This window comes from Phocoena sinus, chromosome 1 (genome assembly GCF_008692025.1).
Source record: "Phocoena sinus isolate mPhoSin1 chromosome 1, mPhoSin1.pri, whole genome shotgun sequence".
Classification (NCBI taxonomy): Eukaryota; Metazoa; Chordata; class Mammalia; order Artiodactyla; family Phocoenidae; genus Phocoena; species Phocoena sinus.
The window spans coordinates 103293999-103310331 of record NC_045763.1 but is presented as its reverse complement, the minus strand read 5'-3'; the positions used below and the strand labels follow the sequence as shown (position 1 = coordinate 103310331).

At 41.0% G+C, this 16333-nt stretch overlaps 1 pseudogene; it reads right to left on the bottom strand.

Annotated features, from left to right (window-relative positions):
* Positions 1-15086, bottom strand: part of LOC116761628 — a 36929-nt pseudogene extending 21843 nt beyond the window's left edge.
* Between the last annotated feature and the right edge of the window lie 1247 nt (positions 15087-16333).

Here is a 16333-nt window from a genome sequence, read left to right as displayed (position 1 = left end):
CTACTCTTCGTTGTGGTGCGCGGGCTTCTCACTGCGGTGGCTTCTCTTGTTGCAGGGCAGAGGCTCTAGGTGCGGGGGCTTCAGTAGTCGTGGCACGCGGACTCAGTAGTTGTGGCTCATGGGCTCTAGAGCACTGGATCAGTAGTTGTGGTGCACGGGCTTAGTTGATCGGCGGTATGTGGGATCTTCCTGAACCAGGGTTTGAACCGTGTCCCCTGCATTGGCAGGTTGATTCTTAAGCACTGCGCCACCAGGGAAGTCTCCAGATACCATTTTTAAATGTTTTACTTCGGTTTACAAAAGTAGAGTTTACTAAATTGATTTGGTTTATGGAAAGTTTAGGAAGAAAGTAAAATGACGTTCTTAAATACATGAAAATGATATCAACAGTATTCAGAATGAATAGTCACAAAAATGGTTTTCATTAGTTCATTCAGTCTTATGTCATTAATTCTTGTTCGGCAGGATCTTGGGTTAGTAGTCTGTTTTCATGAAGCTGAAGCTGTCTGTTTCTGAACTAAAAGCAGTCCTGGAAATCTTGCTGTTTTCTGAAAGTTGTCTAAGCAGAGCCAGCACAGAATCCTGGACCTGAGAGATTACTCTTTGAAGCATCAATAGTTCGTAGGATGTGGTACTGTCCATCTCCACAAGGTGGGCTCTAAGACTGTCCTTTGCTGAAGACACAAATGCTGGCCTGTAGCTTATAGAGGAGACTTCAAGCAAGCAACTTGCTTGAAGACAGTGAGACAAAAGCTATCTGTAAATGATGATGGGAGACTGAATACACCAATGGACTAGGGCCAGACTATATATAAAAGTAGAACTCTGACCCACAACCTGCAGCAACCAGCCCAAGAAGCCAACCCGTCCAAGAAGCCAAATGGTAATTCCTGTAGCAATCAGCCCCAAATGGCCAACACTTGATTAAAAACTGACAGCTTCCTGAATTTTTGCCCTAGCTTCCAACTTAGAACCAACCAGCAAAGCTAAATGTGCCCCCCCAACCAATCACACAGGATGTGCCATTTCTAATTTGACACCTCCAGTTTCTCCAGGTCAACAGCCTCCAATCACGGCATACTTGAAGCCTTCCCTTTTTTCCCACTACAGAGCTTTCCCACTCCTCTACCCGCCTTTGAGTTTCTGCCAAGATGCAAGCAATGGTGGCTGACTCCCTTGTTATAGTAAGCTCAGAAAAAATAGGCTTTGCTTATTTTCATTTGGGTGGTTTTTAAAAAAAATTTCCACAACACAGAAATAATAATGGCTATGGTTATTTTATAATTGACCATTTTCAAATGTGAAAGGTCTGGTGAAGTTTCGTAACATGAAAAATACACTGGTTGAAGAAATTTGGTTATTTCAATGGCACATAAAATAAAGATAGAAAAATCTTAAGGTTAACATATAATAGTCTAAAGGCATATTTTTTCTTAGAATATTAAGTAAAAAGATTCAATAGATAACTAATAAGAACCTGCTGTATATAAAAAAAATATTCAGTAGGTGTAGAGTAGGGCCTAGATATTTGAATTTTTATAAAACTCCAAGAATAAGTCTGATGTGCATCCGGCTTGACATCTACTGGCCTAGAAGATGCTTTATGCAAATAAAAGAAGATTGTGGCCAATTAAACATTTTAATAATATGCAAAATTATTATGGCTAACAAGATACTGTTGTTTTCTAATATCAGGCAAAGCACCTCCAGGACTCTGACAAGTGTAGGAAAATGCTGCAAAACTACTTCATCAGAGTTTTGATCAGTTATCCTAGAGGGAAAAAACATTATAACAGCAAGGGTATTGACCATTACCCAGGGACTTCCCACAAAGCATACAATTCCTGGAATATTTATATTAATAACATTTTATCTATCCAAATTTAACCTAGGGTAGAATGAGTATCTTTTCTGATGTGACAACTCTTCCCATGTAACTCTTGTAGTAAAAGCACATCAAATAAATCAAATTCTTTCTAATACCTCTCTTTTTATAAGGTAAAAGAACAAATTTTGTGATTTTCCAGGGAACTGGAGAGATAGTTTTAGATGTAAGAGAGATCCTAAAGTTTTATTCTTTCCTATATCTAGGATCTAATTTTGAGTAGGCAAACATTTTAAAAAAAAATGTTGTAAGAGGAAATTTGGACACTTGACTAAGATAGGGTCATGGGCGAAGAGAAACAGAACTTGGTTACCTACTCAATCAAAATGACAATCACACATTAAAGGATAAACACAGAAGATAACATGGGATGGAAAAGAACCTTAGTTCTTTTGTAAGAGAGGACTCTTTGTTTTGTTTTGTTTTTTCTTAAATAATAAAGGCCTTAATACAGTCAATATAAAGTCCTGAAAATTATGCTGTTAAGACCCAGAGTTTCTACTACACAGGAAGGTCATGAAGAAGGCAGAGAATAACCTTTCATGTTATAGTCAAATGCATTCGTTGGTAAACCAAGTAAGCCCATTGGCATTGAATGGACTTTGCTATATTTTAACATATTTCATTACTTTCTATTCAGATGCAGGTATGTTAAACCAAGGAAAAGAAACGTAACTTTCCAAGCTTTTTTCTTCATTGTGCTCTTTCACATTCTGGAGCAAACTGACACTTTAAGATAGCAGTTCTCTCTCAGGGGTCCATGAGATTGAAATTATTTTAATAATAATGCTAAGATGTTATTCATGTTAACATGAAATGCATCTATCATTGCTATCTTTAAATGAGCCAAGTAATAAATATTTGTAAAATTTCTGAATATCAATTTCTACTATGGGAAATATTGACAGTTCTATAACCCACATATACAAAAGCTCTTTGAGATCTGTGGTAGGCAGCCTCTAGACGATCACTGAGTCTACCTCCTGGTATTCATACCTTCTGTAATTGCTTCTCCTTAAGCGTAGGCTGGACTTACTGACTTTCTTCCAATGAATAAAATATGACAGAGTGATGAGATGTTACTTCTGATACCAAGGTTGCAAGAAGACCATGACTTCCTTCTTGGCAGCTTTCTCCTGCTCTCTGGCTCACCCTGAGGAAAGTCAGCTGCCACTGTGATCTGCTCTCTAGAGAAGCCCATGTAGCAAGACACTGAGGAGGGCTTTTGCCCAACAGCCAGTGCGAAGCTGAAGACCTCTGCCCACCAGCCCATGAGGAACTGAGTCCTGACAACCACATGAGTGAACTTGGAAGCAGATTCTTGCCCAGTCGAGATTTCACACGAAAACTGCAGCCCTGGCCAACAGCTGGACTGCAAACTCATGACAAACCTTGAGCCTTCAGAAAATAGGAAATCTTTCCATAGTCTTACAATGAGCGATAAAGGCCTTTCTGAATTAGAGACAGACAGACAGACAGACACGCAGAGCGCTTATAGCTTTAAATCTGCAACTTCAGCCACAGATAAATACAGAAACAAACAAAAAAATTTCAGTTATAAATATACCAAAGAGCTGTTCTTCTCCCACTGTGCACTAAATGATTAATTGATTTTAGATAAAAGGACAAATGGATAAACAAGCAAACAAAAAACCCTACTGAACTGAATTATCTGTCATCTCTCCCAACAGAGAATAGATGTCTGTCATCCTTCTAGAGAAATCACCCGAATTGTGAGATTATAAAACCAAATTCCTAATCATTCCTACCAACAATGGGAACTAACTCATCGGCCATAACAAAACAAAAACAAAAATCCAGTAGGGAAGAATAAAAATAAACCAGAGAAGGGGAGAGTTAGCAAAGTTAAATTCTGTTGTCACTTGGAACTCACCTGTGGGTGTCAAGAAGAGATATATCTGGGTTAACGCCCCCATGGAGCGCACTCCTGAGGCAATGCAATTTACCTGTTTCTGTCAGGTAAATCCATTGGGTAGCTAGGCTAACCTCTGAAACTGTTAAAAAAAATAAAAATTTTTAACAAAAGTAAAATCATGATAATAAACTCATGCCAAAGGCTTTATTTAACCCATTTACTAATATGGGAAACAGCAGGGCATTATAACTAGTTCAAAGGAGAAATCAAAGAGGAGATACTTATATAGGCCATCAGGAATATAGAAATAAATTTGCTTAATTATGTGAAACCACTTAGCATCCACAGGGCAGTAATCAGGTGCATCTTCACCAGACACAATTTGCTTTTCCATGGATGAGAATAAAATGTATTATTAATTTCTACAACATACAGAGTTGTGTCACAGCACAAAGACAATGAATAGCAGAGAGATAACCTAGAGGGTGGTCTAGATAGGACACTAGGTCCTCTTCTTTGCCCCTTTCCAAAGCTTTCACAATCTCCCTGATAGAGAGCTTTGTGAGCACTGGCTCCACATATGTTGCTTTTTTCATATCTAATTAAATGGGAATCTTTCTTAAATATGGTGCTCCGTCTTTCTCTAAATAGAGTGGATGGCTTTGGTTGTCAAGTCAGTGTTTTAAATTATATTCTGGCAAAAAGAAGACATTTTAATTAAACCCATGCAATAACTATATTGTTCAAGGAAAGTTAGGAGACTATAAGAGTTTCTGAATTGAAGGATGAGGGGAGAGGAGTGTCAGGGAGAATTGGGTACCATTTGCTTAACTTCAGGTAGCAAAGCAGAGTCTACTACAGTGAAGGTTAGAGTTAGCTTAAGAAGAAAGAGAAAGGGTTTCCTGATGTATCCAATGAAGAAAAAAACCCTACAAACACAGACATACAAAAGCAACATGAACAATACTCCAAACGAGTAGCTCCAATTAAACTTAGCTCATCAAGTTCACTCAATCTGATGTAAGTGATTAATTCTTAATATACTATAGTTCACAATTAATAATATAATTAATTCTTCTGCTGCTGAGTTTTCTGTCAGCAGTTTGTTTTCAGAAAGCCATTTGCTTCCAGACTAAAATGAGTCCTGGAAATCCCACCCAGTCCACTGGTGTGGTCTGAAGTTGTCCAAGCGGAGTCAGCTCAGAAGCTTGTCCCTGAGAATCTATTCTTTGGAGTATCAATGGTTCAAAGTCCCTGATGCAATCCTTCCCATGAAGCTCTGAGACTCTTTCTTAGTTGACAAGAGAAACTCTAGTTTATAGCTTATGAGAGAGCCATCAGGCAAGCATCAAACTAAAGCAAAAATTATTTGTAAATGACGAAGACAGAAAGGCTGAGGTTAATTTATCACATTAACTGATCATATCAGTATATAGAAAAATAAAATCCTCTCCTGGGGGACATTTCGTATGAGTTTGAGCAGTGATTTCCCCTGAAAGTAAAAACATATTAAGGACAGTGAGTACACTGAAAAGTTTCCAGGGATTTCACATAAAGCATACAATTTAAAAAATTTATATTAATAATAGTTTACCTATTCTAACTTAATTCATGGAAGATTTTTTCATGATTTGGTAATTCTTTTTTTTTTTTTTGCGGTACGTGGGCCTCTCACCGCTGTGGCCTCTCCCGTTGCGGAGCACAGGCTCCGGACGTGCAGGCTCAGTGGCCATGGCTCATGGGCCCAGCCGCTCCGCGGCATGTGGGATCTTCCCGGACCGGGGCATGAACCCGTGTCCCCTGCATCAGCAGACGGACTCTCAAACCACTGCGCCACCAGGGAAGCCCCATGAGTTGGTAATTCTTATGCAGCTTTTACAATAATGTTGAGCTTGTTAAGAAATATGGGCATGTCAACAAACCTAATTATTTCTAACATTGCTCCTTTTATGAGGCAAAATAACAAATTGTTGCCATTTTCCATGGGCCTTTTAGGTTACCTCAACGATAGGTTTAGGTGCAAATAATATTCCGGAAACTTTACTTTATTCTTTCTAAGCTTAGGGCTCGATCTTGGGAGGACAAAATTAAAAAGCTTGTCAGAGGAGTTTTAATCCTATCTTAATCACTTGATTAAAATGGGATCATGGGTGATTGAGAAACAATACCAACTTACCAACTTAATCTAATTACAATAAAATATTTAAAAATAAACAGAAGAAAATAATACAATTCTATAGAAACTCAGCCCTTTCACAAGTAAAGAAACTTTAAGAAAATAATCAAAAACATCATAAAGTCAACATCGTCACAGAAAATTATTCTGCAAAGACATGGAATCTTTGATTTCTAGGTAGATGACAGAGATGGTAAATAATCTTTCACGTTGTAAACGAGGGCATTAATAAACCAGGGAAGCAAGCCCATCAAAATTTTAAGAGTTCATAAATTTATTTTCAGACTGAGATGCTTTAAACCAAGGCAAGGGGCTTCCCTGGTGGCACAGTGGTTAAGAATCCACCTGCCAATGCAGGGGACACGGGTTCGAGCCCTGATCCAGGAGGATCCCACATGCAGCAGAGCAACTAAGGCTGTGCACCACAACTACTGAGCCTGCGCTCGAGAGCCTGCGAGCCACAACTACTGAGCCCACGTGCCACAACTACTGGAGTCCATGTGCCTAGAGGCCATGCTCCACAACAAGAGAAGCCACTGCAATGAGAAGCCCACGCACTGCAGTGAAGAGTAGCCTCTGCTCACCGCAACTAAAGAAAGCCCGCACGCATCAACAAAGACCCAATGCAGCCAAAAATTAATAAATTAAATAAATAAATTAAAAAAACCCAAAAACCATAGCAAATAAAATGTACTTTTCTCGAGTTTTGTCCTTCATTCTTATTCTGACTGTAACAAACTCTTATTTTAGGATGAAACTATTCTTTCTCCCTTGAAAATAAAAAAATGCATAAAGTTGTTTTTCTTCATCACTATTGTTCTTATATAGTTTTAACCACTTATATTACCATTACTTTTAATCAAAGTAATTAATTTCTGTTTTATAAAGAAAACTGCACAATAGATGATTGACCTTAGTCGTATACAAGCATTTTAGCAGGCCAGAGAAAGATCTCAAATACACAAAGCACAACTTTCTACTGTCACCCAATCCTTGTACACCTTCTTAAAGTGGCAAAAATGACCATGTTTATTAAATGACTCCCAATATAACCACTCTATAGCATATGAAAATGAAAACAAAAGTAAATAAATATCAATACTTGTGTCCAGTATTTTCCTTTTATTGGCTCAATTAATATTAGTTCAAGGGATTTTCCTGGTGGTGCAGTGGTTAAGAATCCGCCTGCCAATGCAGGAGACACGGGTTGGATCCCTGGTCTGGGAAGATCCCACATGCCGCAGAGCAACTAAGCCCGTGCACCATAACTACTGAGCCTGCGCTCTAGAGCCCGTGAACCACAACTATTGAGCCTGCGTGCCACAACTACTGAAGCCCGCGTGCTTAGAGCCTGTGCTCCGCAACAAGAGAAGCCACTGAAATGAGAAGCCCGCGCACCAAAACAGAGTAGCCCCCGCTCGCCTCAACTAGAGAAAGGCCCATGTGCAGCAATGAAGAACCAATGCAGCCCAAAATAAATATAAAAAAAATAAATTTATGTAAAAAAATATTAGTTCAAGGTTTTAAGTTTCCTAAAATATTGAAAATTATGTGTAAGCTGATGCATACAACACATAATTTTTGTTGATATAAAAAACTGAGGAAAAAAGTTAAGGTTCTGTTGTCAATTAAGGAGCACTCTGGAGGCAAAGAAAAGATGGGCTTAGGCATAAGCAACCCAGGAGGGAGACTTCTCTTCCAAAGCAGTTTCCCTGGCTCCCCCAGGAAAGTACACTGGAGCATCTTGGTGATGATTGATAAAATCCTCAAAATATTGTCAAGTGGTAAATTGATGACTCTCACAGAAATTTAAAATGAACATGTACCAAGGATGTTATGTAATTCTTTAATTAATGAGGGAACCAGTAAGATGTTAAAATCAGTTTGAATCAAGATTCGGCTTACAGTAGTTTGTAGTCTCTGTGAGACAAAATTTATCTGCATAGTTATGAAAAGGAATCATTTGCCCTGTTGTGGAAGAAGACATCTGCATTACCATCCATTGTCCACAACTTAACCTCTAATTCTAGAGTTGTGAAACAGCCTCGCCCACCAAAGGCAATCAGAGGTGCACAGTCCGTATAGAGTTAGACCGTCCCTGACAATCACACTAGGCAAGGCCAGCATTTCACAGAAGGTACTCTACTAATCGATTTTCTTCACTTTTGAGACTTTCATGCTTTTTTTCCCATAGGAGCTTTTTGAAGGAGTTAAAAGTATCTGTGTGTGTGTGTGTGTGTGTGTGTGTGTGTGTGTGTGGTGCGGGCAGGGTGGAGCGGTGGAGGGGAAGTATTAACATATTGGAACTGAGATCACATTCGGACAGTCTTCTATGCCATGCCAAAAAATTTACTCTGGGTACAATGATAAAGTTCTGAAGCACAGAAGTGACATGATCACTTTATATATTAAAAAAAAAATCACCCTGGTCTCAGTGGAGGATAGTTTATCAGGCTGGCCCTTGAGCCTATGATTTTTATTCTTTCTTTTTTTTTTGACTGCATTGGGTCTTCATCGCTGTGCACGGGCTTTCTCTAGCTGCAGCGAGCGGGGGCTACTCTTCGTTGTGGTGCGCGGGCTTCTCATTGCTGTGGCTTCTCTTGTTGCAGAGCCCAAGCTATAGGCGCACGGGCTTCAGTAGTTGTGGCACGCAGGCTCAGTAGTTGTTGCTCGAGGGCTCTAGAGCGCAGACTTAGTAGTTGTGGTGTACAGGCTTGTTGCTTTGCAGCATGTGGGATCTTCCTGGACCAGGGATCGAACCTGTGTCCCCTGCATTGGCAGGCAGATTCTTAACCACTGTGCCACCAGGGAAGTCCCTGGAGTATAGTTTAGAGAAGAAAGAGATGGAGGTGTGAGTCCAGTTAGTAGGTTGGTGTGATGGTCCTGGGGATTAATAGGAAGAGGATGAGATGAGGCATTTCCCAGGTAAAACGAAGGTAAAACCCACAAGTATTTGGCAAGGTAAATTCAGGAGCCCAGAGATAGGATATGTCCAAGACTACTTAAGGTTTCTTGTAGGTTACTTGTAGCCATTGTTGAGTCTGGGAATACAGGAGTGACAGTAGGTCCCAGAAGAATAAGTTCAGCCTTAGCCACCATGCTGCCTGACTGAAGATCCAGAATCCTTCAATGACAACATCTAATAGAGAGAGGAAAGGGTGGTTGGGATTTAAGGAGAATGATCAGGGCTGGGACGAAGTATCAAAGCCAGAGTGGCTGGGTGGCTGGTGAGGGAGACAGAAGCAGCTGGAAAGTGAATCCTGGCAAAGAGGAAAAGGGGCCGTGAAGCAAGCTGAGAAGCAGTGGTCGTAAATGATCAGTTCCTTCCTCTGACCCTTTATTCTACCACGTGTGACATTTACTAGCACTTCCTGCGTTTTGGAGGCTATTTGGGGATATGTCTTCCTTAACCAACTGTATTTGCCCCGTGTAGCTCCAGGACCTCACCGAGAACTTTGAACACAGCTGCCATTCAAGACTTGTTGAGTAAATTAATGGAAAGAACAAGTAAACAAAGAGGAAACTGGAGAGGAGTGTTGAGCCACAGAGGAGAAACTGGGAAAATGGTCTGCTAGAAAGGTCTTAAGAGAAACGTCAGGATCACATAGAAAACTGTGTGGGTGGGGCCCGGAAGGTGCCAATAAAGATGGGGTGAACAACTTACGCCACTCTGGTGGCCACGTACCCAAATGCAGCCCCTTGCGGTCAGCCAGAGCGGTGCTGCCTGCAGTTGGGCCACAAGCCAACGCGTTGCCTTCTGACCACACGTGTAGCGAGCGTCCTTGTAGGGAGGCTCCCCTGGAAGGGAACTGCTCTCCTTTTGGATCTCTCGACATCGCTAGTTGATTGATCGCCCAAAGAAAGCACAGACTCATTATCACCAAGGAAAATATCCAACTCACCAAGACACTTAAGTTCCCACTTCTGACTTCACCCCTCTGAACAGGATGACCACTAGATTCTCTGTCAGTGGGCACATTCACTCACCTGCCATTTCCCCTGCCTGCTCTCCTGTTACTGTTTGATGCCTTTCTCACTCTATAGTTATTGGCTGGCACTATAGAACTAGTATGTAAAAGTAGAAGTTTTATATTTGTCAGTTGCCAGCTTTTTACGTTGCTTTTTTTTTTTTTTTGCAAAAGTTGACTTTTGGTACTTTATCCTTGATTTCTGCCACATTAAAGTCATAGGAGCCAGGGGTGGGCCTCAGGCGTTAAGGGTGATGTGCTCTGCCCTGGATGAGAAAGAACCAACATCCCATCTTATCCCTCTAGCAAAAGTGCAGTAATGTATTAACTTTTTTTTTTTTTTTTTTTTTTTTTTTTGCGGTACGCGGGCCTTTCACTGTTGTGGCCTCTCCCATTGTGAAGCACAGGCTCCGGATGCGCAGGCTCAGCGGCCATGGCTCATGGGCCCAGCCACTCCGCGCGCATGTGGGATCCTCCCGGACCGGGGCACGAACCCGGGTCCCCTGCATCGGCAGGCGGACTCTCAACCACTGCGCCACCAGGGAAGCCCCTGTATTAACTTTTTAAACATTCTTCAGTTAGCACTCATCGTCCTACTATGGTGGAGAACATAATAAATATTAAAGCAACATTTTCCAAATACCTCAAATCTCATCCCAAATATATCAATAAGATCAAATACTTTAAATTCCTTCCATCTCTTTTGATTACAAGGATCCCTTTAAACTGCCAAACAATTTAGTGGAGCCTCACAAGAATGTCTGAACTTTAATGAACATTCTGATGCTTGAGAGAACATTATGACCAAAAGCTCTTATGAATTCAGTAACTCTGAATTTGCAATTAATTAATCACACTGTTATAGATTGTCACACTATTGGTCCAAAAAAAAACAACCCCTTGGTTTAGTTTCCTGTCGCATTGACTCTGGATGGAGTGACCTGCTTGGCCAAGGGGACATCAATAAACTTGACACAGCAATACCTTGGTAAGTGCTTGCTCTCTGGGGTTTGCCTTCTTGGAACCTAGCTGCCATCATATGAGGAAGCTGGTCTAGCCTCACAAGGGGAGAGAGAGGCCCACCCATCCCAGCTGAGCTATCAGTCCAGTCACCAGCTGATTGCTAGCTGAATGCAGCCACATGAATGATCCCAGGTAGAACCAGCAGGACAACCCAGGCAACCAACAGAATCATGAGAAATGACAAGATCATTGTTGTTTTAAGCCAGTAAGTTTTGGAGTAGTTTGTTATGCAGCCATAGGTAATCTAAATACAATGGTATTTACATAATTTGAAATACACTAGTATGTAAATGAATGCGGTGGTTCATTCATTCATTTAATAAATATTTACCAGAGCCTAGTAAGTACACATTGTCCAGGCTACTCTCAGGGCTGGCTCAGCATTAAGGATCCATGGATACTTGATAATAACCCTGTGGCCCCAGAAAGTCTGAAATCACAGGTAGGGAAGGAAGTCCCAAATTAGGATAATATTCTATATAGAGTATTTTCAAAGTTAGGAAAAAAAACAGGAACAGCCTCCCCATCTCCACCCCAGGTCTGTAATGCGAGCTGACCCTTTAATTGTGGTGGTTTGATCACTGGTCTGAAAATAAAGACTTAGTTGTGGTTTTGTATCTGCCTGAGCTAATCATTTTTCTTTGCTCTACCCACGATTATTTGCTGTACTATGAGTTCTGTCAAACAGTTTGTCTTTAACAGTGACTAATCTTGTGTTAATGTAGCCCTTTACAGTTTACAAAGTGTTCTTCATTCTACAAAGCACTTTCACATTCATTATCTCATTAAACCTGGGAACAACCCAGGGAAGTTTTTTGTTCCAGGCCCCTTGGAGCAAATGTGCATGTAGAGGGTCAGTGCAAATCTGTCACCACGTTTGGACAAATGGTTTTGAGTGTAGACCTTATGAGTGGTTGGGCATTTTCATAAACTTGTATTAAAGATGAGCTCTCATAAATGATATCATAATACAATTTGAAAGGTGATACTCCTTTATCGATAGCGTTAATGCTTTTTCAATTAGAATTTTAGATTAATTTCTGTTTTCTTCTCTGGAACTTTTAATTAAGACAGAAAAACTTTAACATCTCACATCCTTCACAATATACATTAAAAGTTTGGGTTTTTCTCTCTTTGAGGCCCCTGTTCCCCCAGGGATATTTTAGCAAGAAGAATGTTATTCAAAGATTTCCAGATGTTACTTTTCAGATGCGTCTCAGCATGCATCTATAAACCATCTGGTGGCAGCAGCAGCTGGACTGGCTCCAACTGTAAATGTACATTCAGGTAAATGGGTATTAATAGAAGAAATTGAGCTGATGAGTGGTTTGTCAGTTAAGTTTGTGATATTGTTTAATCAGTTGTTGAAATGAGCTCTCAGTAACCAAGACAGGCTTTCAAAATTCTATAGTCGGTTTTCCTTTTTGCTCAAGATGGGTATTCCTTACGTGGATATTCCAAATCCGTGGCTAGGTCAGAAACTATTTGTGTTTAGTCTTAGAGTTAACTCTGCTCTATTTAAGTGTTCTGAAGGATCCATAGTATTGCTTTTACAAATATGAAAATACCTTTGCATCCCCACGCCCTTTCCAACCAGTGAAAGAAAGGACTGTCTCTGAAATGTGCTGGGGACAAACAGTTAGTGGGTATCTGGGGTGCTGGTAAATGTATATCTTGATCATCTGGCTTCTGAGTCAGGAAACTGCTTAAAGCATAAGTGAGTGGCAACATTCCCTAGTTCCTGGAATGAAAGATTATATTCCCTAGCCATCTGACTCTGGGACCTTCAACAGGGTAGGATCATCTTATGAATTCAGCTCCATTTTGGGGGAAGTTTTGATGATATGCCAGGGGCTGGGCTGAACTTTTCCTAGCTATAAACTAAGTTTTAACTCTGCAAATTAACAACAGTAACAATACATAGTAAAAAGTATGAAAATTAATTTAAAACATTTCAGGGAGAATATTCCATCTACATTTAAAAAATTACTTCCAAGCGCCTCAAAAGTAATTGATTTCCAAAAAAAAAAAAAGTAATTGATTTCCTAATTTAAAGATGGTAATAATAGCAAACATTTATTAAGCATTACTGTGAGCTAGGTATTTTGCTACTTAATTTATATAGATAATCTCATTTAATTATCACATTGAACTGATGGAGTTCTCTCATTAATCTTAACTGTATAGAACAGGAAATCAAGGTGCCGGGTATTAGGAAATTTGCCCAAAGTCATAGATCTTGTAAATGATAGTTGAACTGGGATTGAACTGAACTAGATTGTTCTAAAACCCCACATCCTTAAATATTTAATTATAATGCTACTCAGTTATTGCTATTCATTCATTTATTTGTTCATTCATCCAAGAGAAGCTTTTTGAATACTGGGGAGTCACAGTTTAATAATGTTTAATCTCTCCTCTTAAGAAGTTTACAGTCAATGATGAGACCACAAAAAAAAGACAGAATGATATATACAACAGCAGATATATACAAAGTATGCTATGGGAACACCAAGAAAGGGAATTTAAATCGGAATAAGAAAATCTTCTGAGAGCAAAAGTCACCTATGGAGGAGTATGTGATGGTTATAGAGAAAAGAGGGGAAGGGCATAGCAAGAATATTCAGAGGCATGAGACAGCTAGCCATTCCGGAGCCCACCTGGACCCCCTAACCTTACTTCCTGGGTCTGAGAATTTTATTTATCTTTAAATCTTGAAGCAAAATGGAAGGACTTAAACATGAAGGCAGAGATGGAGACAGGCTCAAACTGTATGTTAGAAGAAATTATTTGGAAAGCATCATGGAGAGTGGATTTGAGAGGGGTCAGACCAGAGGCAGGAGAGTCTCTAGATGATCCAGGTCACAAGTGATGAAGGCCTGAATTAAAGCAGTGGCAGTGGGAGGTGATAAAGCGGTGGGATCAGCCAGTCTTGAAGACTAGTTGTATTTGGAGAGAAAGGGCAAGGATTGGGTGGTGAGGGAGAGGTACGCATAGGAAGAGCCAGTAATTCCTGGTTGGAGCAGCTGTGTGAATGGTGGTTGCCCTTCTACAATGCCGGCCTCACAGGGGGAGAAGGAGGAGGCTGGGTGGAAAGGTGATGAGTTCAATTCTGGTCATGGAGGTTTTCAATTTGGGTTGGGGCAGTGGATAAGCTAGTATTTCATAAAGTGTTTAGAGCAGTACCTGCTACAGAGTATATGAGGATTTGTTGAATAAAAATTGAGTTCTCTGGTAGACAGTTAGATACCATATATGGTTCTGGAGCTCAAAGAAGAAGTCTGGGCTGGAGACACAGATCTGGCACTCATCAGAACGAAAATGGTAGTGGTCACCATGGGCCTTCGCGAGGGTGTCCAAGGGTGTGTACAGCATGAGCAGAGGAGACTGAGGGGGAACGGACAGAGAGGCATGAGAGGAAACAGGAATAAGTGGTGTTCAGAGGTAAGGCAAGAGGAGACTGCAAGAAAAAGAAAGTAATTAATATTATCAATGACTCACAGAGTCAAGATAAGCTATAGACCAAACGTTGTCCATTGGATTTAACTGTATGGACATCAGTGATCATAATGAGAACATTTTGGTGAAGGGAGGTTGGGCAGCAGTAAGGAATGAGTAAAAGGAGACAAACGGATGCAGCTAAGATAACTTCCTCCCAGAGTTAAATGTGGAATGATAGAGAAAAAGGGCAAGATTTGGAGGTAGATATAAGATTGAGGAAGGTTGGTTGGTTTGTGTTTTTAAGATAGAAGAGTCTTTGAGCCTCTTCTTGGCCGAGCAGGGTGAGAGGGAGAGGAGGGACTGATGGAACATGAAGGAAGAAAGAGATGGTCCCAGAGTTCAGAGGAGAGATGAGCTATGGATGGCAGAGGAGGACCACAGGAAAGGGAGATGGATGCAGACGAGCAAGTGGTAGGGCTGGAGGAGAAACATGTCCACCCAGTTCAAAGTCTCTTGCTCACTTCTTATCTCTGTGAAAATATAGATAGTTTGGCACTATACTATTACCACTCCTTCCTTGCAGGCAATGTCTTCACTTGCTCGTGTTATACAGGGATGGGTCGGTTTACCTCTTCCCTCTCAGGATGAGTCTTTTCTATCTTCTCCTCAGGTGCTTCTTTTTACCTCCCAGCCCTTGGGTGTCCACTGAGGAGTCATCCTTGTTGCTGTTTTGCTACATCTCAACATTCTCTCTGCACAGTGATATCCATGCTTCTAGAGTCACTTGCCACCTGCCAGCTGGTGTCTCTACCCGAATCTCCCCTCCTCAGATCACTTCTCTTCACCAAGCCATTTTATGCACTTATGCACCGCTGCAAGATTGATACATTTCAGGAGTTCTGATCTGGCCCTTTCCTTGATCAGAAACCATTGATGACCAAATCCCAACCAACCCTACCAACCCTACTTCCTATCACTTGGAGATTCTGCCTGACTCACTCATCAGTACAGGGTTCTTTGTTCCTGACACCCCTGTGACTCTCAGCATCCTTGATTTAGGGTATTTTATCATAATAAAGTATTAAAGTCATGAGAGGCAATCAATCTAGCAGGAGAGACTGGATTGCCTCCTTTGAGCTATCCGGAGATAGCATAGATCAAGGAGATGTGGGGCTTGGCTGCAGAGGTAAAGAATGAGGCAATAACGTGGAGCCAAGACCACGGGGATAAAGAGTAGAACAGCAAGGGGGAAGACCCAAGGGGAAAGAGCTCCCCTGCACCCTCGCAAAGTACAGTAAGCCTTACTTCTGACTCAAGGGGGACTGCAAAGCAATGCTTGTTCTGACGTCTGGATCCCTGAGGGTATCCACGGTTGACAGCAATTGGCTCCTTTTGTATGTATTTTCCACCACTGTGGGTATTATCAGTAGGGCTAGCCCACCCTCTATTTAAAGTAAATGGCTCACTGTTCCTTGTACACACCACACCAGACTTTCCTGCTTCTATGTCCTCACTCATGCTGTTCCCTTTGCCAGACACCCTTCACACACTTCTCCACATCTGCCAATCCAATCTTCAAGAGCTGACTCACATGCCATCTAATGAATGAATATTCCTATCATCTCCCTAGGGTTGCAATTTCTCCCTTCCCTGAACTTCTCTTTTGGTCAAAGTCACCTAGAGGTTCTTTTTTTTTTTTTTTTCAGAACCAACGGTTGTTCCTGAAGAACCAGGAATGTTCTTTATTCCTCAGCACTAGAGGAGCAAATGGAACTGGGGAATGGAAAGAGAATAGCCAACTCTCCTCCTCCCCGCCCCTCCTCCCCTTCACCCCCATACCTCGCTAATCACAAAGGAGAGCACTCTACCTTAAAAACGTGGAGGTCTGGCTGATCACCATCTTAGCCCTGGAATCAAATTTAGCATCATGATTGGGATTGACATATGTACGCTAATATGTATAA